Source organism: Hyperolius riggenbachi, chromosome 2 (assembly GCF_040937935.1).
Source record: "Hyperolius riggenbachi isolate aHypRig1 chromosome 2, aHypRig1.pri, whole genome shotgun sequence".
NCBI lineage: Eukaryota > Metazoa > Chordata > Amphibia > Anura > Hyperoliidae > Hyperolius > Hyperolius riggenbachi.
Genome location: NC_090647.1, coordinates 436,845,789 through 436,867,520, shown reverse-complemented (window position 1 = coordinate 436,867,520; position 21,732 = coordinate 436,845,789).

Below are 21,732 nucleotides of genomic sequence, written 5' to 3'. Positions count from 1 at the left end.
AGGCCTCCAAATTAGCATGCAGTCTGATCCCTTAAAACGCTGCTTTGCGTCAAATCCAGATTTTTCCCCGGGACTTTTGGTGTGTATCCCACTCATCCATGCAAAAACTCAGATGTTAGACCCCTTGAAACATCTTGTCCATCACTTTTGTGGCCAGCATAAATGTTTCTAGTTTTCAAAGTTCGCCTCCTCATTGAAGTCTATTGCGGTTCGCAAAAGTTCGCTCGTAAGCGGAGATTCGCGAACACGGTTCGCGAACCGAAAATCTGAGGTTCGGGTCATCTCTATGTATCACATGCGGTCTGTATTTCTCTCTATGGTAGCTCATTACTGATTACTTTTATAGGGTGCTTGAGGACCTGAGCAGCTAATGGACAAAGGAAACCTTGTAACACAAGCCCATTTTGACCTTATTGTTTGAGTCTTAAGTCTGCTGGGAAGCCATTGTCTTTTGGCTGTGTGGGATGCACAATTTGCCATGAGGAGAAATGCTACGCACAGCTCTGTAGTAATTGTAACTGAGCTGACGTTATACAGCCACACCTGAAAATAAATAGAGCTGGCTAATTTGATGAGTGATGCTAATTTTCAATAACATTTAATTACCAACTGACTAGTGTAGCACTCAAGTATGTGTTGTCAATTTTTCAACTAAAGTGTAGCTTTCCTTTAAAGAGGAACTCCAGTGAAAATAATGTAATAAAAAAGTGCTTCATTTTTACAATAATTATGTATAAATGATTTAGTCAGTAATTGCCCATTGTAAAATATTTTAAATCCCTGATTTATATTCTGACATTTATTACATGGTGACATTTTTACTGTTGGCAGGTGATGTAGCTCCTGCATGCTTTTTTGGCAGTTGGAAACAGACAGAAAACTGCCAGGAGTACCACGGTCCTCAGAGTTTCTTGTGGGAGGGGTTTCACCACAATATCAGTCATACAGCGCCCCCTGATGGTCTGTTTGTGAAATATATTTCTCATGTAAAAGGGGGTATCAGCTACTGATTGGGATAAAGTTCAATTCTTGGTCGGAGTTTCTCTTTAAGTCATGGTTAGCTTACAGAAGGAATTCCCTATTTACTACCAGTGTGGGACTAATTGTTATGATCTCTAGGTATGATTTTAGGTGCGGCTAACCATTGAAACCCCCCTCCAAGTACTTTCCAATGGCTGTCATCAGATTTTCCCACATCCCAGTTTTTTTCACCTCTTGACTGCCAACCTTCTGCAGTCTCTTAAAGTAGAATTATACAAAGTGTCATTAGACTTTGAATTTATGTTTAGCCTTTGTTAACAGATATAACAAATATAACAGTGTCACCTTGAGGAACAATTGACTCACGTAAAAGTGATCTTCTAAAGCAGGTTATCAACAGGATTAAAAATGTATTTGAAAATGAATTGCAATATCTGATTTAACTTGTGGAATACTTGTATGCAGTGTTTTATGGAATGCTTACTCGGCAAAGGTGTCTCAGTCTCCATCAAGGCCACTGTGGCCATGCCACTGCCACAGGAATAGTGTCCAGCTACATAACAGGTGTTGGTATTTGAGTGGTTGTTATATATTAACTAGCTGCCGGGATTCTCTTGAATGCATGTCCAGTCTTGTGCAGGTCTGCAATCTTGTCCCTGACCTTCTTGGACAACTCTTTAGCCCCGTCTACACGAAGCGATGTTACTTATCAATCGAGGCGCTGATGCGGCTCGATTGATAAGATCCGACAGGTCGGATCTTGCCACCGCCGATTCCCTGCTCATTCCCCACGAGGGGACAATGGCAGGGAATTGAGCGGAAGATAAGCGGCGCCGGGCGGGGCCGAGCGCGGATCAAATCCGGCGCACGAACAGCAAGCGGGGACGCGGCGGGTACGCACGGGGATGCGGAAGAGGCAATCCGGCGGCTAATCGAGCCGCCGGATCGCCTCGTGTAGCTGGGGCTTTAGGTCTTGGTCATGGTGGCTAGTTTGGAATCTGGTTGATTGCTTGTGTGGGCAGGTGTCTTTCATAAAGGTCCTGTAACAAGCTGGGGCTCTTATAGAGGATGCTTCTTATCTCAGTACCTTACATGCATACACATAGGCTTCATTCTTGCTGGTTGATGGAGGTCAAATACTTATTGCACTCATTACAATGCACATCAAGCTCTGCTTTGGGGGCACTGAGCTTTTTTTGAGATCTTTTGTTGTTCTGTCCCTCACAGCTACAATAAAACTATCATTACAACTGGTCATTTCTTGGTCACAGAGCAAACAAGCAAAATCAGCAGGGTATCAAATACTTATTTCCCTCACTTTATGCAAGAAATACATAATGCATTATGTATTACATTGTTGGCACCAACTCTTCTTTGTTTAAATCTTAAAATCACGTTATGATTGTTATCTTCGGAATAAAGTCATGGTAGAGAGTGCAAGGTCAGAGTTTCCTTGCACTTGAAAAAGGACTTGGCTTAAGACAGTGTGGATACCTACTTCTATTTACTGACTGTGACACATCCCTGTGGCCCCGGGGCGGATCCAGCACGTCATATTTCCCATTGATGCTAACCTGCAACTTCTGTGGCACTTACAATAGGAAGACAAAATCTGACAGTTCTTGGAATAATCCATGTCCTCATATGGGATTCTCAGGCTTTCCTTCATCTTTACAAAGGCACTCTCTTGTAAGGATCTATATAAAGATGTCAGCTAATCTCCATACTCACTTGCACACTATTTCGGCAGTTGGACTGAGCAACTGCTGTTCCATAAGTATTTTTGAAAGTAAAGAAAACCATGTGAATACCCCATGAGGAGATGGACTAGTCTGAAACTTTTTAGATCTGTCCGATATTTAGAACCTATTGTAAGTAACAACGATGTAGGAAAAAAAGAAAGGCATAGTGCATTTTACTCTGGAAAAAATTAACAATTTAATGTGTGCATACACATGCATTTTACATTTAAAAATGTTTGCAATAGTTGTCCTTTAACATTAAACCCTTCCTAATGTCTAACCTTAACATCCTTCCTTAAAGGGAACCTTAACTGCCGTGGAAAAATAAATTCACTTACCTGGGGGCTTTCCCAAGCCTCCTGCAGCCGTCCTGTGCCCGCGCCGGTCCTTCGGTGCCCTCCGGTCTCCCTCCGCCGCTAAGTTTCGTTTTTGGACGACTGCCAGTCGTCCTCGGGCCTCTTCCGCATTCCTCGTCGTAAACTGCAGTAAAGCGCGTCCGCATGACACCAAACGCGTCATGTGCATGACGCCAAACGCGTCATGTGCATGACGCCAAACGCGTCATGTGCATGACGCTAAACGCGTCATGCGGACGCGCTTTACTGCAGTTTACGACGAGGAGTGCGGAAGTGGCCTGAGGACGACTGGCAGTCATCCAAAAACGAAACTTAGCGGCGGAGGGAGACCGGAGGGCACCGAAGGACCGGCGCGGGCACAGGACGGCTGCAGGAGGCTTGGGAAAGCCCCCAGGTAAGTGAATTTATTTTTCCACGGCAGTTAAGGTTCCCTTTAACCTTAACCATTTCCTAAATACCTAACCTTAACCTGCCAGCATTAACTAGCAAAAGTAGTTTTTAATAACCTATAACATATCTGCTGTCTCACATCATCTTTATTTTGGCTGCACTGTAGGTGACCAATTCATTGCCCCTCAGACATAGGTAGCACCCAGTCACAAACCCCTCTGCCAGTTTTCAGTAGCAGCAGTTTTCAGCTTGTACCAGCACTGTGGGCAAAATATGGCAGTGCAGTAGCACCAGTACCCAGTGGCGTAGCTAAGGAGCTGTGGGCCCCGATGCAAGTTTTACAATGGGGCCCCCCAAGCACTTTATACATAACAATTGATACGGCGCACCAAAACCTGCCAATGGCAACTACAGTGTCAGAGGTACAAGAAGGGGATGAGGAACAGTTTGTTAACGATTACCATTATTCATAGTATCTATAGAAGTGATTATTATGAGCACAGGACCAATAGAGAGCTAAAACTGACTGTAGTTGAGGGAGGGCCCTTAGTGGACCCTCCGGCCCAAAGGCCCTGATGCGGTTTCAATCTCTGCAACTCCGATTGCTATGCCCCTGGCAGTACCCAGAATACCTGCTTCAAAACGAGAGCTTTTACAAACCTAAAAAGTGGTGAGCATTCTTTGTCCATTTTTTTTTCACCCGCAGTTTATTCGTAGGCACCCATATATCAGCAATGACGCATTGCTTTGAAATGGGTCAGGCAGAAACACTAAGCTAAGATGGTATGCTTGACAAAATCTTACAGTAGCTGAGTGGCAGGGTAAGGTTTTCGTTTTCCTTGTTGTGAAAATGTATGGAAATATAAAATAGCATCAAGCAAACAAGATGTAAAAGTTTTGCTAATCTCTGGTGTGAATTCTGATGTAATACATTCTGTTGAATGGGCAACCCATGAGTTTTATGCATCTCGCTCATGGCCTCAATGAAGCATCTGTCAGAATGGAACCACCTCAGTGGTTCAATTGCTGTCCCAAGAACTAGAGATTAAACCCTTCTCTACTGTGTAGAACAAATTCAAGACCAATCTTTATGAAAGACCTTATTGAGATTGTGAGAATATCTGTTGAGATAATGACTTCATCTGCTCGGCACAAAGCTCTAGGAAATGGAGGTGGCATTCACAGATGGAGCAAAGTAGACTGCTAGATCTGCTTTAAGTTGTTTTATTGTCTGTCCACAGTCTGTGGGATTTCGCCTAGATTGCTTAGCAAGCAAGGGGATGAAGTTTGCTTAAGGTTGCGGGTCAGGATCTTTGTCCATTGTGCTAGATATTAGGTCCAAATTGGGGTTCCATTCATTAATAATGATCACAATAAGATTAAATCATTCTGGAAAATCTCATAAAATCCTCTGTGTATGCTCCAGTGACTCTTTCTAAACCCCATACATTCAGATCTGGATGGAGGAGAAAATTGGTTTCTTTTGGGCTTAATGCCCCCTTTTAAAGGATACCTTCAGAGTTTTTCATGCGTGATACGTCAAATGTTTAAGATGGTTGCACTGGAAGTCTGGAGGTCTCCAACCTGCGATATTTCTTGGGAATATTAAGCATAGGAATTAGCCGCCTCCAGCTGGTAAAAGTTAAAGAATGGACTCAGTCTTGTTTGTATCTTTAGAATGACAGGGGATTAAGGGCTTGTAAAACAAGGGTGGGAGCTTTCACTGGCCTGTTATACTTGTAATCCTTGCAGGTAATTTCACGCAGTTTGCCTTTGCTCCATGAAAGGGTCAAACTGGAAGAAAAAAAATGACAGAAAAAAAACCCCTCATTCGTTAACAGTAATAATAAGACTGATACTACAACTGGAACCAGACAGAGACAGAAAAACTGATATTGACAAAAAGATCTTCCCTAAAGTTTTGTATTATTTAAAGTAAAATGTAGCCTGATCAGAAGAGCAGCATGGGTCCACAGAGAGCGGAACAAAATGAAAATATCTGGTGCTCAGCCTAAGTTGCAATCAATACCATGGACTTCATTGAGATTCATAGCAGAACAAGATTACCTTCAATATATCACTTTGCGATTGGAAAACAATCGAAAATACATCAACTCCCTGTGATGATTGCTGTAGATGGGGGAAGAGCTCTGGGAAGGAATAAAGATTAAAAATAAGCATTCTCTCTTCTCTACACCATCAGAACAATGATCACAAAGTTTCAGGTTAATAGCTATGCCTAGTAAGTGAAATCTATTGATTTGTTCATATTAATATGGTTTAGTGTTTCAGCGCTCTTGTATAGCATGAAATGATCGGCAATGCTTTGTGGATTTTTTTTTTCTTAATTTATTTTACAAAACACTATAAATGTTTTTATTGGGCTTTCTGTTCGTTTTCAGCCAATTACATTACAGCCACTTAGTTTTATGAAGTGTCATGTATGTCCAGCAGCAATATGTTTTCCACAGCTAAATCCATGTCTACATGAGTAGTCAAGTGTGAAAAATACACAGTTGAGTCACCCCAAACTGTTTTTTTTTTTAAATTTTCCTATCTACACTTTAAATCACTGAAAATATTTTTATTTTAGAGGTGCTGATAACATCTTCATGCTGTAGCTCCACCATCTTGCAATTATCTCATGCTGAATAGAGTAGTTGCCTCAGTATTCCTGCATAATTATCCATAATATTAACTAAATGAAATATCAATTAGGAAGATGCATGGAAGATTTAAGCTACATACAGGTAACCAGTACAGCCAGATCAACACCCAGGTTGACTACACATTTGTAGTTGGCAGGGGTAGACTCACCCTAGTTCATTTGCATATTTACTTAAAGGACCACTATCGCGAAGAAGTGTACAATTTAAAATGAATGTAAACACATACAAATAAGAATATGTTTGTTCCAGAGTCAAATGAGCCATAAATTACTTTTTTCTATGTTGCCATCACGTACAGTAGGTAGTAGAAATCTGATGTTACAGACAGGTTTTGGGCTAGTCCATCTCTCCATAGGGGATTCTCAACATGGCCTTTATTCTTTATAAAAAGATTTATACAAAAATGCTGGCCAGCCTCCCTGATCACCGGACACAATTTTTTTGCATTTGGATGGAGCAACTGCCGTTCTCTAAGTGCTTTTTAAAATAAAGAAAACACTGAGAATCCCCCATGAGGAGATGAGCTGGTCTAAAACCTGTAGGTTCTGTCAGATGTCTACTACTTACTGTAAATCACAGCAACATAGGAGAAAAGTAATTATGGCAAAGAAATGAACAGCGCTACTTAAAAACAGATGAGTGCTTACTTGCAAAAAAGTGCACACCCCACTCATGGGATTCAAATACACAATGAGCATACACATGACCTGTCTACCACTTGGAGGATGTTAGTTTCACTAACAATTTGCAATTTGTTAGGTACTTGTCCCTCCCACTGTCGAAGAAGTCTTTCCTCCGTGGGAGGGGACCTAACACTAACTAAATTCTACCTATGCATATGCATAGCCTGGGCGCGCTACCAGTAAAATTGAGAATTGCGCAAAAAAAGTGGGATCAGCGCATCACCAGGCCGCCTCTGAATGGCCTCAGCTCAGAGATGCGCTGAGCCCCCCCAGAAACTGCAAACGCACCTTGAACCCAAACAGAGGCTCTGCATATACACCAAAGGAAAACTATTAAGTGGGAGCAGCTGACCAGAAATAAATCAATCAAACATAGCAAAGAAATGAACAGCGCTACTTAAAAACAGATGAGTGCTTACCTGCAAAAAAGTGCACACTCCACTCATGGGATTCAAATACACAATGAGCATACACATGACCTGTCTACCACTTGGAGGATGTTAGTTTCACTAACAATTTGCAATTTGTTAGGTACTTGTCCCTCCCACTGTCGAAGAAGTCTTTCCTCCATGGGAGGGGACCTAACACTAACTAAATTCTACCTATGCATATGCATAGCCTGGGCGCGCTACCAGTAAAATTGAGAATTGCGCAAAAAAAGTGGGATCAGCGCATCACCAGGCCGCCTCTGAATGGCCTCAGCTCAGAGATGCGCTGAGCCCCCCCCAGAAACTGCAAACGCACCTTGAACCCAAACAGAGGCTCTGCATATACACCAAAGGAAAACTATTAAGTGGGAGCAGCTGACCAGAAATAAATCAATCAAACATAGCAAAGAAATGAACAGCGCTACTTAAAAACAGATGAGTGCTTACCTGCAAAAAAGTGCACACCCCACTCATGGGATTCAAATACACAATGAGCATACACATGACCTGTCTACCACTTGGAGGATGTTAGTTTCACTAACAATTTGCAATTTGTTAGGTACTTGTCCCTCCCACTGTCGAAGAAGTCTTTCCTCCATGGGAGGGGACCTAACACTAACTAAATTCTACCTATGCATATGCATAGCCTGGGCGCGCTACCAGTAAAATTTAGAATTGCGCAAAAAAAGTGGCATCAGCGCATCACCAGGCCGCCTCTGAATGGCCTCAGCTCAGAGATGCGCTGAGCCCCCCCAGAAACTGCAAACGCACCTTGAACCCAAACAGAGGCTCTGCATATACACCAAAGGAAAAACTTTTTTTGCGCAATTCTCAATTTTACTGGTAGTGCGCCCAGGCTATGCATATGCATAGGTAGAATTTAGTTAGTGTTAGGTCCCCTCCCATGGAGGAAAGACTTCTTCGACAGTGGGAGGGACAAGTACCTAACAAATTGCAAATTGTTAGTGAAACTAACATCCTCCAAGTGGTAGACAGGTCATGTGTATGCTCATTGTGTATTTGAATCCCATGAGTGGGGTGTGCACTTTTTTGCAGTTAAGCACTCATCTGTTTTTAAGTAGCGCTGTTCATTTCTTTGCTATGTTTGATTGATTTATTTCTGGTCAGCTGCTCCCACTTAATAGTTTTCCTTTGGTGTATATGCAGAGCCTCTGTTTGGGTTCAAGGTGCGTTTGCAGTTTCTGGGGGGGCTCAGCGCATCTCTGAGCTGAGGCCATTCAGAGGCGGCCTGGTGATGCGCTGATCCCACTTTTTTTGCGCGAAAAGTAATTATGGGTCAATTTACTCTGGAAAAAAAATTACTTATTATTTGTATATGTTTACATGTACTTTAAATTTTACGATTTTCGCGATAGTAGTCCTTTAAATGACGTTGTTGGTGGTTTGCGTCTCCTTTTCCTCAAAGAGGAACTGTAACCAAGGATTGAACTTCATCCCAATCAGTAACTGAAACCCCTTTTCCCATGAGAAATCTTTACCTTTTTCTTGAATAGATCATCAGGAAGGTGGTCTGTTTGGCTGATATTGGGGTAAAATTCTCCATCAGCACCTAGGTCCTGACAGTTTCCTGTCTGTGAACCTTGTTGCATTGTGGGAACTAACAGCTATTTAAAGCTGCCAAGCAACCAGTATCTTTCTCTGTGCATATGTAAATCTATTGAAAAAAAAACTTTTAGCCAATCACATTGTTAGGGGTGTGTGGTTATAGATAATGGCAGTTTATTCTGTCTATTTTTTTTTCATGTATGCCAGTAGTAAAGATGTTTATGTGCAGGCTGATTGTGGATCAAGCAATATGAACAAATTACATGGTGAATATCAATCATTTCTTGATCTCTCTTCTATTTTCTAACTTCTCACTTTGCAATGTATTAATTTTTCTCCCCCTTTTTGCTAAAGTTCCTCTTTAAATAACACATTCACTTGGCTAAAGCAAACAGGCATGTATGAGCAGTGCTCATCTGTAAGCAAGAAAGATGTTAGTCAGATAGTAACTAACATGTCCAACTCTTATCTGATGTCTCCACACCAGGTAGCGCTAGAACGTACATAATCATAATAGATGCAGAAAGTCTGTTTGAAAACTTGAAAGCAGACCTCTCACCACTAGAGCTTCAGATAGAGAAATCTGCTGGAAGATAATGGAGGAGAAACTCTTTCTGGCAGCATTTGGTTCTGGATAGCAAAAAATACATAAATAAGATACAGTTTATTTTGGTACTTCACACTGCTTAAAGAGAAACTCCGACTAAGAATTTAACTTTATCCCAATCAGTAGCTGATACCCCCTTTTACATGAGAAATCTATTCCTTTTCAATAACAGACCATCAGGGGGCGCTGTATGGCTGGTATTGTGGTGAAACCCCTCCCACAAGAAACAAGAAAAGTACTTACTCTTGGCAGTTTCCTATCTGTGAACTTTGCTGCATTGTGGGAAATAGCTGTTTCCAACTGCAAAAAAAAACAAACAAACAGCAGCTACATCACCTGCCAACAGTAAAAATGTCACCATGTGATAAATGTCAGAATGTAAATCAGGGATTTAAAAGATTTTACAATGGGCAAACACTGACTAAATCATTTATACAAAATTATTGTAAAAATGAAGCACTTTTTTTATTACATTATTTTCACTGGAGATCCTCTATTTCTCACAAGAGGCTTCAGTCTTTCTGAATGTAAAAATTCCCGCATCCCCCTTGTGCTTCCGCATAGCGAGAAGCAGAAGGAGGGAAAAATATAGTAAAACATTGGTATAATAAATGTGTTTGTTACTATTCAGACAGTATTTCGTGTCTGCTTTCTGGGGGTAAGCCCACCACTTCCTCCAAGCAATTTTTAAGAATTTTATCCGATTTTATCCTGCTGGCGCCTCCGTTTTTCATACTGCTGTACTGTGTCCACCCCTGGTGGAGGGGAGTTCCACCCCCTTGTTTTCCTGTCTACAGAGAGCGACTTCTTAGCCCTGAGTGAGGACAGGTCTAATCTCCTCACCTGCTTATACAGTGGTTGCCTGAATGGTAACCCTTGTTTGTGAGTATATCTTTTCTCACTGTTCATTTACCCTTTGTTTTCAACATACTACACCATATCGGGCTCTTGGTTTTCCCTATTTTTACCCACTAGTCCTAACCATAGAACTATATCAACTCCATACATTGCATCTTCCTCACTAATGCACAGATGACACCTAAAAATACCTTATATTTTAATAATGAAAAATGCTTTTATAGTAAGAGCTTTGGGTTATTTTAGGCTCTAGGAAAAACTTGGTAGTTATTGTCCTTCATAGCTTCACTGGATATGTTTTATGTTAACATCTAGAGCCAGGCCTGGATTTACATCAGAGGAGCTTATAGGCACAGATGTCCTGGCACCCTAGAACTCGCCCTCCATGAACCTACAAACACCCGCCAAACTGCACAACAAGTGTGCTGTCTGTCCCAGCTGTCACTTCTCCCTTACTTCCTCTGCCCATCATAGGTAGCTACAAGTGCCCCTTAGCATTAGGTAGCCAGAGGTACCCTCAGTATTAAGTAGCAAGAGTTCCCCCCAAGTATTAGGTAACTAGAGGTGCCCCGACTGAAGGGGGATCTGGTCAGTGGAATGCCAAGACCTGAATGAGTAACCTCTCATTTACACTCCACTCGGGAGGGGACAAGGGGAGGGGAGTAAGCCACCTTTCCATCATCAGGTGCCTGTAGGCACGGTTGCCTGGTGGAAGATCCTGCTCTGCCTAAATCTCCTTGGTAGCAAAGAACCCTATAAATATTCTTGAATTATTGACTTAGTTACACTGAAGCGAAAAAAAGAAACACTATGATATAATAAATTGTATGTGTAGTATGGATAATCCATAGAACATAAGTAGCAAAGAAAATAGTCTGATATTTTTATTTTCAGTTACAGTGGTGTGAAAAACTATTTGCCCCCTTCCTGATTTCTTATTCTTTTGCATGTTTGTCACACTTAAATGTTTCTGCTCATCAAAAACCATTAACTATTCGTCAAAGATAACATAATTGAACACAAAATGCAGTTTTAAATAATGGTTTTTATTATTTAGTGAGAGAAAAAAACTCCAAATCTACATGGCCCTGTGTGAAAAAGTGATTGCCCCCCCTTGTTAAAAAATAACTTAACTGTGGTTTATCACACCTGAGTTCAATTTCTGTAGTTACCCCAGGCCTGATTACTGCCACACCTGTTTCAATCAAGAAATCACTTAAATAGGAGCTATCTGACACAGAGAAGTAGACCAAAAGCACCTCAAAAGCTAGACATCATGCCAAGATCCAAAGAAATTCAGGAACAAATGAGAACAAAAGTACTGTAATTGAAATCTATCAGTCTGGTAAAGGATATAAAGCCATTTCTAAAGCTTTGGGACTCCAGCAAACCACAGTGAGAGCCATTATCCACAAATGGCAAACACATGGAACAGTGATGAACCTTCCCAGGAGTGGCCGGCCGACCAAAATTACCCCAAGAGCGCATAGAAAACTCGTCCGAGAGGCCACAAAAGACCCCAGGACAACATCTAAAGAGCTGCAGGCCTCACTTGCCTCCATTAAGGTCAATGTTCACGACTCCACCATAAGAAAGAGACTGGGCAAAAACGGCCTGCATGGAACAAGGCGCAAACCACTTTTAAGCAAAAAGAACATTAAGGCTCGTCTCAATTTTGCTAAAAAAAAACATCTCAATGATTGCCAAGACTTTTGGGAAAATACCTTGTGGACCGACGAGACAAAAAAAAGGCGGTTCATGCTAGAAAACCCTCAAATAAAGCTGAATTACAACAATTCTGCAAAGATGAGTGGGCCAAAATTCCTCCAGAGCGCTGTAAAAGACTCGTTGCAAGTTATCGCAAATGCTTGATTGCAGTTATTGCTGCTAAGGGTGGCCCAACCAGTTATTAGGTTCAGGGGGCAATTTCTTTTTCACACAGGGCCATGTAGGTTTTGAGGTTTTTTTCTCACTAAATAATAAACAACATCATTTAAAACTGCATTTTGTGTTCAATTATGTTATCTTTGACTAATAGTTAACGGTTTTTGATGAGCAGAAACATTTAAGTGTGACAAACATGCAAAAGAATAAGAAAACAGGAAGGGGGCAAATAGTTTTTCACACCACTGTATACAGCTTTTTTTTTTTTTTAATATTGCATTATTCTCTAGTATGTGCAGTTTTCGCATTACACATGCACTTTAAATGGTATTACAGAGCAGAGCTAATGACCTTTTAAACTTTCTTCTGCAGGAAACCCATAAGCAAACTAGAAACAATGAGAGACAGTTGAGATAAGAGCTTCAAAAGACAGTGCTGTCTACAGCTTTTTGGGTTCGCAGAGCTCAGAGAAGCTCTTTTGCATAGATAGCAACTGAAGTTTCTTAACTCTTCCTGTACTGGAAGCAATATCAGACTCATATCTGTGCTGCTAATGTTATATTTCTTAGCTGCACTACACATACAAATCATTATATCATAAGTTTATTTTCACTTCAGATTCCCTTTAAGAAAAATAGAAGTGCACAGAAAAATATCTTTGTATGTTACTCCATAACACACAACCTAGTTCCCAATTTCTTAGCATTGTGTGGTATGTACAGTATGTATAATTTACAATATTTCATGTTACTAATGTTTATTAACTTTTGAATATGATGATTTTGCTGCATGTAAATGCTACCTTTGGCTTGAACTGTCTGTTGCAGCCTGGAAAAAAAACTTTGCAGCATCTCTTTAGTAGGACACCTGAGGTGAGAGGTATATGGAGGCTGCCATACAGATTTCCTTTTAAACAATACCAGTTGTCTGTCTGTCCTGCTGATCTTTCATGCCTCAGTAGTGTCTGAATCACACACCAGAAACAAGCATGCAGCAAATCCTGCAAACTTGAATCAAACAACTATTCAGCTTGCTTGTTCAGGGTCTATGGCACAAAAAAAGTAGTAGTGAGGCAGGACAACCAGACAACATGCATTGTTTAAAAGGAAATAAATATGGCAGCCTCCATATCCCTCTTACTTTAGTTGCCCTTTAAACATCCCTTGACAGTGGCGCTAATGGTACTTTTGCTTCCTGCTTGTCTGCTATGGGTCCAGGGCTGTGACAGGTAGCAGAGACATCCCTGATGCCTTAAAAAAATGCTCTGCACAAGTGCCATAAACATTTTCCTCACAATGTGTGTTTCCTTTCCCCTGCTGGGATAGGTTATGCAATTTCCACTTGTGCTGTGGGTCCAGTGGAACAGGATTGCCATCCAGTATCAGAGTACTGATGTAGATAACAACATGAAGGCACTTTCCTGAATTTGCCTCTTCTAGTGCCCTGGGTAGTGGCTGCAATGATAAATTAAAGAGCAGAGGTGACAGTGAGCAACCTTGCCTGGTCCCTCATGATAATTGCATCGGGGACAAGAGGAAACCAGGTATGTAGATTTCTTGCAAGTGGATTATTGTACACCAGTCGGATTAAGTTAAGGAAAGCCCCCCCCCCCCCCCATCCCATTTTTAACAGAACACTATTAAGCCTTTCTTGATTTTCCAGATTTTAATAACCCTTACTGTAAAGAACCCAGCTCTAAAAAGATGGCATACATTTTTTCTCCATATACAGATCATGCAGATCATGCCCCCTTGCCCCTTGTATAAGCCTATGGACAAAATGCTCATCTGCCAAGCTCTTTGATGCATTTACCTAAGTTAATCAGGTCACCTGTCAGTGATGATTTTTCCAAGCGAAATAAGCCCAGTTTATGCAATGTTTGTTGGCAATTGAGACCTTCCATCCCTTTGATTGATTTAGTTGCCCATACTTAAACCTGTTCTAGAATGGTCAATGGCTTTTCAATAGTGTGGCCCTCAAAACTGTATCCCATTCTCCAAATGTTGTCTCACAAGTGATTTATACAGAGGGAGTAGTATACTAGCATCTCAAGATTGTATTTCTTGTTTTATGCATCATTTTATTTCCTTTGGTCACCACTTCTTGGCATTTTTATGGTTACTTAATTTGCTATCAATGGTATCCTCAAGTCCTTCTCCAAGTCTGATGTTCCCAGCTGTATGCCATTTATTGTATATGGTGCTCTACTGTTAGTACTCCAAGGTAAATGACTTTACATTCATAAACAATACAATCAATTTAAATTAGTTTGCTTCAGTTCTGTTATCTGAGCATCTTGAATTTTGATCCTATTGAGACACATTTTCCTTGACCACTCCTTATTTTCTGCTCCATTTGTGACCCAGCTTACCTGCCTATACTTGTTTACTGAACCATTGCTCTAATTGTTTCCTGACCTGCCATGTTTGCTGCCTGCCTTGACCTCTGCCCTGTCTTCTGCTCAAGTGTATCTTCCCCCAGCCACTAATGTAGGCTGTGACATGACTCCTCTGCTCTACCATAAGTCTGCTCCCCAGCCACTACTACTGCAGAGAAGGGGGTAAAGAGGCGCCCAATGAAGTATAAAAAGTTTAAAAACACATTTAAAAATAAAGCTTGAGGTGGCTTACCTCATAGAAGACAACTCACTTAGAGTAGAAAATATTTATTAACAAGCACAGGCAACGCGTTTCGTGGGATCTCACCCATTTCCTCAGGCCAAATAAAGTGCTAATGCAATCTAACAGCCATGTTCGGGGTGCCTCTTTACTCCCTTCTGTGTTATACTTCCCCCCCCCCCCCCCCCACGGGTTGGTGAGGGGAGTCCCATACACCTAACCTTGAGGTGGAACCAACACCACCTCACAGTTTTAGAGTGCATGAGGTTTTTCAACTAGAGAGCGACCGTCTCCAGGATTGCTGGCATACCTGAGTGGAGTCCGGTATAAGACACTCCACCTGCTTTAACCACTTGCCGACCGCACACTCATAACGTGCGTCGGCAAAGTGGCAGCTGCAGCCTAATTAATCAGGAAGCAGCCGCTCGTACGAGCGGCTGCTTCCTGTCAAATCACGGCGGGGGGCTCCGTGAATAGCCTGCGGGCCGCCGATGGCGGCTCGCAGGCTAGATGTAAACACAAGCGGAAATAATCCGCTTTGTTTACATTTGTACGGCGCTGCTGCGCAGCAGCGCCGTAAGGCAGATCGGCGATCCCCGGCCAATCAGCGGCCGGGGATCGCCGCCATGTGACAGGGGACGTCCTGTCACTGGCTGCACAGGACGGATAGCGTCCTGTGCAGCCCGGATCTCAGGGGGGGGAGCAGGTAGGAGAGGGAGGGGGGAATTTCGCCGCGGAGGGGGGCTTTGAGGTGCCCCCCCCGCCACCCACAGCAGGCAGGAGAGATCAGACCCCCCCAGCACATCATCCCCATAGGGGGGAAAAAAAGGGGGGCAATCTGATCTCCCTGCCTGCACCCTGATCTGTGCTGGGGGCTGCAGAGCCCACCCAGCACAGATCAATCAAACCAGCGCTGGTCCTTAAGGGGGGGTAAAGGGTGGGTCCTCAAGTGGTTAAGTGGTTGGTTGCCCCGTGTGCAACCCACCTTTGTGAGTATTCCCTTTTTTGAACACCTATACCTACCCATTCATCTATGACATACTGCACAATTTGGGCTCCCGTTGTCTCTGTGTTTCTTCTCCTAGTACCATTTACTACTACTGCAGAGTCGCCTGTTCCATCTGGTTGTCAGTGGGAAAAGCCCGGGTGCCATGACCCAGGACTCCTTAGTAACAAATAATTCAGTGGCCACTGGGGTTACTAGTCCATTATCTCAGGAAAGATGCTCTGATGAAGACTGGGGGACTTAAACTCCATATCCTGGATGCAGGGCCGGAGCTACCATAGGAAAAAATGGGCAATTGCCCCAGGGCCCCAGAGCCTGTAGGGGCCCCCAAGGTGTCCCTCACCATCTTAACTGTTGCTCCCCAGGGACTCTGCAGAGTCTGTTAAGTTGGGAGGTGATTGGGGGAGGGTCAGCAGCCAGCTCAGGGGCCCAAGAGGGAAATTTGGCTGCAACAAAGGGCCTCTAATGGCGCTTTTTGGTCGGGAAGTGTCTGTTGGGGGGCCCCCAGGCTAATTTTGCCCTAGGGCCCAATTGTTACTTGAACCGGCCCTGCCTGGATGAACCTACACTACCTGCCGATCTATCAAGCTCAATGCTTAGCTTACATAGGAAACAGACAAGATACATAATCATGACCGGCCAATCAGAGACTTGCAAATCAATTATGTGAACATTTGTCACTAATGTTTATGCTGGTACACAAGGTCCCCACTCCTTATTTTCTGCTCCATTTGTGACCCAGCTTACCTGCCTATACTTGTTTACTGAACCATTGCTCTAATTGTTTCCTGACCTGCCATGTTTGCTGCCTGCCTTGACCTCTGCCCTGTCTTCTGCTCAAGTGTATCTTCCCCCAGCCACTAATGTAGGCTGTGACATGACTCCTCTGCTCTACCATAAGTCTGCTCCCCAGCCACTACTACTGCAGAGAAGGGGGTAAAGAGGCGCCCAATGAAGTATAAAAAGTTTAAAAACACATTTAAAAATAAAGCTTGAGGTGGCTTACCTCATAGAAGACAACTCACTTAGAGTAGAAAATATTTATTAACAAGCACAGGCAACGCGTTTCGTGGGATCTCACCCATTTCCTCAGGCCAAATAAAGTGCTAATGCAATCTAACAGCCATGTTCGGGGTGCCTCTTTACTCCCTTCTGTGTTATACTTCCCCCCCCCCCCCCCCCCACGGGTTGGTGAGGGGAGTCCCATACACCTAACCTTGAGGTGGAACCAACACCACCTCACAGTTTTAGAGTGCATGAGGTTTTTCAACTAGAGAGCGACCGTCTCCAGGATTGCTGGCATACCTGAGTGGAGTCCGGTATAAGACACTCCACCTGCTTTAACCACTTGCCGACCGCACACTCATAACGTGCGTCGGCAAAGTGGCAGCTGCAGGACCAGCGACGCAGTACTGCGTCGCCAGCTGCAGCCTAATTAATCAGGAAGCAGCTGCTCGTACGAGCGGCTGCTTCCTGTCAAATCACGGCGGGGGGCTCCGTGAATAGCCTGCGGGCCGCCGATGGCGGCTCGCAGGCTAGATGTAAACACAAGCGGAAATAATCCGCTTTGTTTACATTTGTACGGCGCTGCTGCGCAGCAGCGCCGTAAGGCAGATCGGCGATCCCCGGCCAATCAGCGGCCGGGGATCGCCGCCATGTGACAGGGGACGTCCTGTCACTGGCTGCACAGGACGGATAGCGTCCTGTGCAGCCCGGATCTCAGGGGGGGGAGCAGGTAGGAGAGGGAGGGGGGAATTTCGCCGCGGAGGGGGGCTTTGAGATGCCCCCCCCGCCACCCACAGCAGGCAGGAGAGATCAGACCCCCCCAGCACATCATCCCCATAGGGGGGAAAAAAGGGGGGCAATCTGATCTCCCTGCCTGCACCCTGATCTGTGCTGGGGGCTGCAGAGCCCACCCAGCACAGATCAATCAAACCAGCGCTGGTCCTTAAGGGGGGGTAAAGGGTGGGTCCTCAAGTGGTTAAGTGGTTGGTTGCCCCGTGTGCAACCCACCTTTGTGAGTATTCCCTTTTTTGAACACCTATACCTACCCATTCATCTATGACATACTGCACAATTTGGGCTCCCGTTGTCTCTGTGTTTCTTCTCCTAGTACCATTTACTACTACTGCAGAGTCGCCTGTTCCATCTGGTTGTCAGTGGGAAAAGCCCGGGTGCCATGACCCAGGACTCCTTAGTAACAAATAATTCAGTGGCCACTGGGGTTACTAGTCCATTATCTCAGGAAAGATGCTCTGATGAAGACTGGGGGACTTAAACTCCATATCCTGGATGCAGGGCCGGAGCTACCATAGGAAAAAATGGGCAATTGCCCCAGGGCCCCAGAGCCTGTAGGGGCCCCCAAGGTGTCCCTCACCATCTTAACTGTTGCTCCCCAGGGACTCTGCAGAGTCTGTTAAGTTGGGAGGTGATTGGGGGAGGGTCAGCAGCCAGCTCAGGGGCCCAAGAGGGAAATTTGGCTGCAACAAAAGGCCTCTAATGGCGCTTTTTGGTCGGGAAGTGTCTGTTGGGGGGCCCCCAGGCTAATTTTGCCCTAGGGCCCAATTGTTACTTGAACCGGCCCTGCCTGGATGAACCTACACTACCTGCCGATCTATCAAGCTCAATGCTTAGCTTACATAGGAAACAGACAAGATACATAATCATGACCGGCCAATCAGAGACTTGCAAATCAATTATGTGAACATTTGTCACTAATGTTTATGCTGGTACACAAGGTCCCCACTCCTTATTTTCTGCTCCATTTGTGACCCAGCTTACCTGCCTATACTTGTTTACTGAACCATTGCTCTAATTGTTTCCTGACCTGCCATGTTTGCTGCCTGCCTTGACCTCTGCCCTGTCTTCTGCTCAAGTGTATCTTCCCCCAGCCACTAATGTAGGCTGTGACATGACTCCTCTGCTCTACCATAAGTCTGCTCCCCAGCCACTACTACTGCAGAGAAGGGGGTAAAGAGGCGCCCAATGAAGTATAAAAAGTTTAAAAACACATTTAAAAATAAAGCTTGAGGTGGCTTACCTCATAGAAGACAACTCACTTAGAGTAGAAAATATTTATTAACAAGCACAGGCAACGCGTTTCGTGGGATCTCACCCATTTCCTCAGGCCAAATAAAGTGCTAATGCAATCTAACAGCCATGTTCGGGGTGCCTCTTTACTCCCTTCTGTGTTATACTTCCCCCCCCCCCCCCCACGGGTTGGTGAGGGGAGTCCCATACACCTAACCTTGAGGTGGAACCAACACCACCTCACAGTTTTAGAGTGCATGAGGTTTTTCAACTAGAGAGCGACCGTCTCCAGGATTGCTGGCATACCTGAGTGGAGTCCGGTATAAGACACTCCACCTGCTTTAAGTGGTTGGTTGCCCCGTGTGCAACCCACCTTTGTGAGTATTCCCTTTTTTGAACACCTATACCTACCCATTCATCTATGACATACTGCACAATTTGGGCTCCCGTTGTCTCTGTGTTTCTTCTCCTAGTACCATTTACTACTACTGCAGAGTCGCCTGTTCCATCTGGTTGTCAGTGGGAAAAGCCCGGGTGCCATGACCCAGGACTCCTTAGTAACAAATAATTCAGTGGCCACTGGGGTTACTAGTCCATTATCTCAGGAAAGATGCTCTGATGAAGACTGGGGGACTTAAACTCCATATCCTGGATGCAGGGCCGGAGCTACCATAGGAAAAAATGGGCAATTGCCCCAGGGCCCCAGAGCCTGTAGGGGCCCCCAAGGTGTCCCTCACCATCTTAACTGTTGCTCCCCAGGGACTCTGCAGAGTCTGTTAAGTTGGGAGGTGATTGGGGGAGGGTCAGCAGCCAGCTCAGGGGCCCAAGAGGGAAATTTGGCTGCAACAAAGGGCCTCTAATGGCGCTTTTTGGTCGGGAAGTGTCTGTTGGGGGGCCCCCAGGCTAATTTTGCCCTAGGGCCCAATTGTTACTTGAACCGGCCCTGCCTGGATGAACCTACACTACCTGCCGATCTATCAAGCTCAATGCTTAGCTTACATAGGAAACAGACAAGATACATAATCATGACCGGCCAATCAGAGACTTGCAAATCAATTATGTGAACATTTGTCACTAATGTTTATGCTGGTACACAAGGTCCCCACTCCTTATTTTCTGCTCCATTTGTGACCCAGCTTACCTGCCTATACTTGTTTACTGAACCATTGCTCTAATTGTTTCCTGACCTGCCATGTTTGCTGCCTGCCTTGACCTCTGCCCTGTCTTCTGCTCAAGTGTATCTTCCCCCAGCCACTAATGTAGGCTGTGACATGACTCCTCTGCTCTACCATAAGTCTGCTCCCCAGCCACTACTACTGCAGAGAAGGGGGTAAAGAGGCGCCCAATGAAGTATAAAAAGTTTAAAAACACATTTAAAAATAAAGCTTGAGGTGGCTTACCTCATAGAAGACAACTCACTTAGAGTAGAAAATATTTATTAACAAGCACAGGCAACGCGTTTCGTGGGATCTCACCCATTTCCTCAGGCCAAATAAAGTGCTAATGCAATCTAACAGCCATGTTCGGGGTGCCTCTTTACTCCCTTCTGTGTTATACTTCCCCCCCCCCCCCCATGGGTTGGTGAGGGGAGTCCCATACACCTAACCTTGAGGTGGAACCAACACCACCTCACAGTTTTAGAGTGCATGAGGTTTTTCAACTAGAGAGCGACCGTCTCCAGGATTGCTGGCATACCTGAGTGGAGTCCGGTATAAGACACTCCACCTGCTTTAAGTGGTTGGTTGCCCCGTGTGCAACCCACCTTTGTGAGTATTCCCTTTTTTGAACACCTATACCTACCCATTCATCTATGACATACTGCACAATTTGGGCTCCCGTTGTCTCTGTGTTTCTTCTCCTAGTACCATTTACTACTACTGCAGAGTCGCCTGTTCCATCTGGTTGTCAGTGGGAAAAGCCCGGGTGCCATGACCCAGGACTCCTTAGTAACAAATAATTCAGTGGCCACTGGGGTTACTAGTCCATTATCTCAGGAAAGATGCTCTGATGAAGACTGGGGGACTTAAACTCCATATCCTGGATGCAGGGCCGGAGCTACCATAGGAAAAAATGGGCAATTGCCCCAGGGCCCCAGAGGCTGTAGGGGCCCCCAAGGTGTCCCTCACCATCTTAACTGTTGCTCCCCAGGGACTCTGCAGAGTCTGTTTAGTTGGGAGGTGATTGGGGGAGGGTCAGCAGCCAGCTCAGGGGCCCAAGAGGGAAATTTGGCTGCAACAAAGGGCCTCTAATGGCGCTTTTTGGTCGGGAAGTGTCTGTTGGGGGGCCCCCAGGCTAATTTTGCCCTAGGGCCCAATTGTTACTTGAACCGGCCCTGCCTGGATGAACCTACACTACCTGCCGATCTATCAAGCTCAATGCTTAGCTTACATAGGAAACAGACAAGATACATAATCATGACCGGCCAATCAGAGACTTGCAAATCAATTATGTGAACATTTGTCACTAATGTTTATGCTGGTACACAAGGTCCCCACTCCTTATTTTCTGCTCCATTTGTGACCCAGCTTACCTGCCTATACTTGTTTACTGAACCATTGCTCTAATTGTTTCCTGACCTGCCATGTTTGCTGCCTGCCTTGACCTCTGCCCTGTCTTCTGCTCAAGTGTATCTTCCCCCAGCCACTAATGTAGGCTGTGACATGACTCCTCTGCTCTACCATAAGTCTGCTCCCCAGCCACTACTACTGCAGAGAAGGGGGTAAAGAGGCGCCCAATGAAGTATAAAAAGTTTAAAAACACATTTAAAAATAAAGCTTGAGGTGGCTTACCTCATAGAAGACAACTCACTTAGAGTAGAAAATATTTATTAACAAGCACAGGCAACGCGTTTCGTGGGATCTCACCCATTTCCTCAGGCCAAATAAAGTGCTAATGCAATCTAACAGCCATGTTC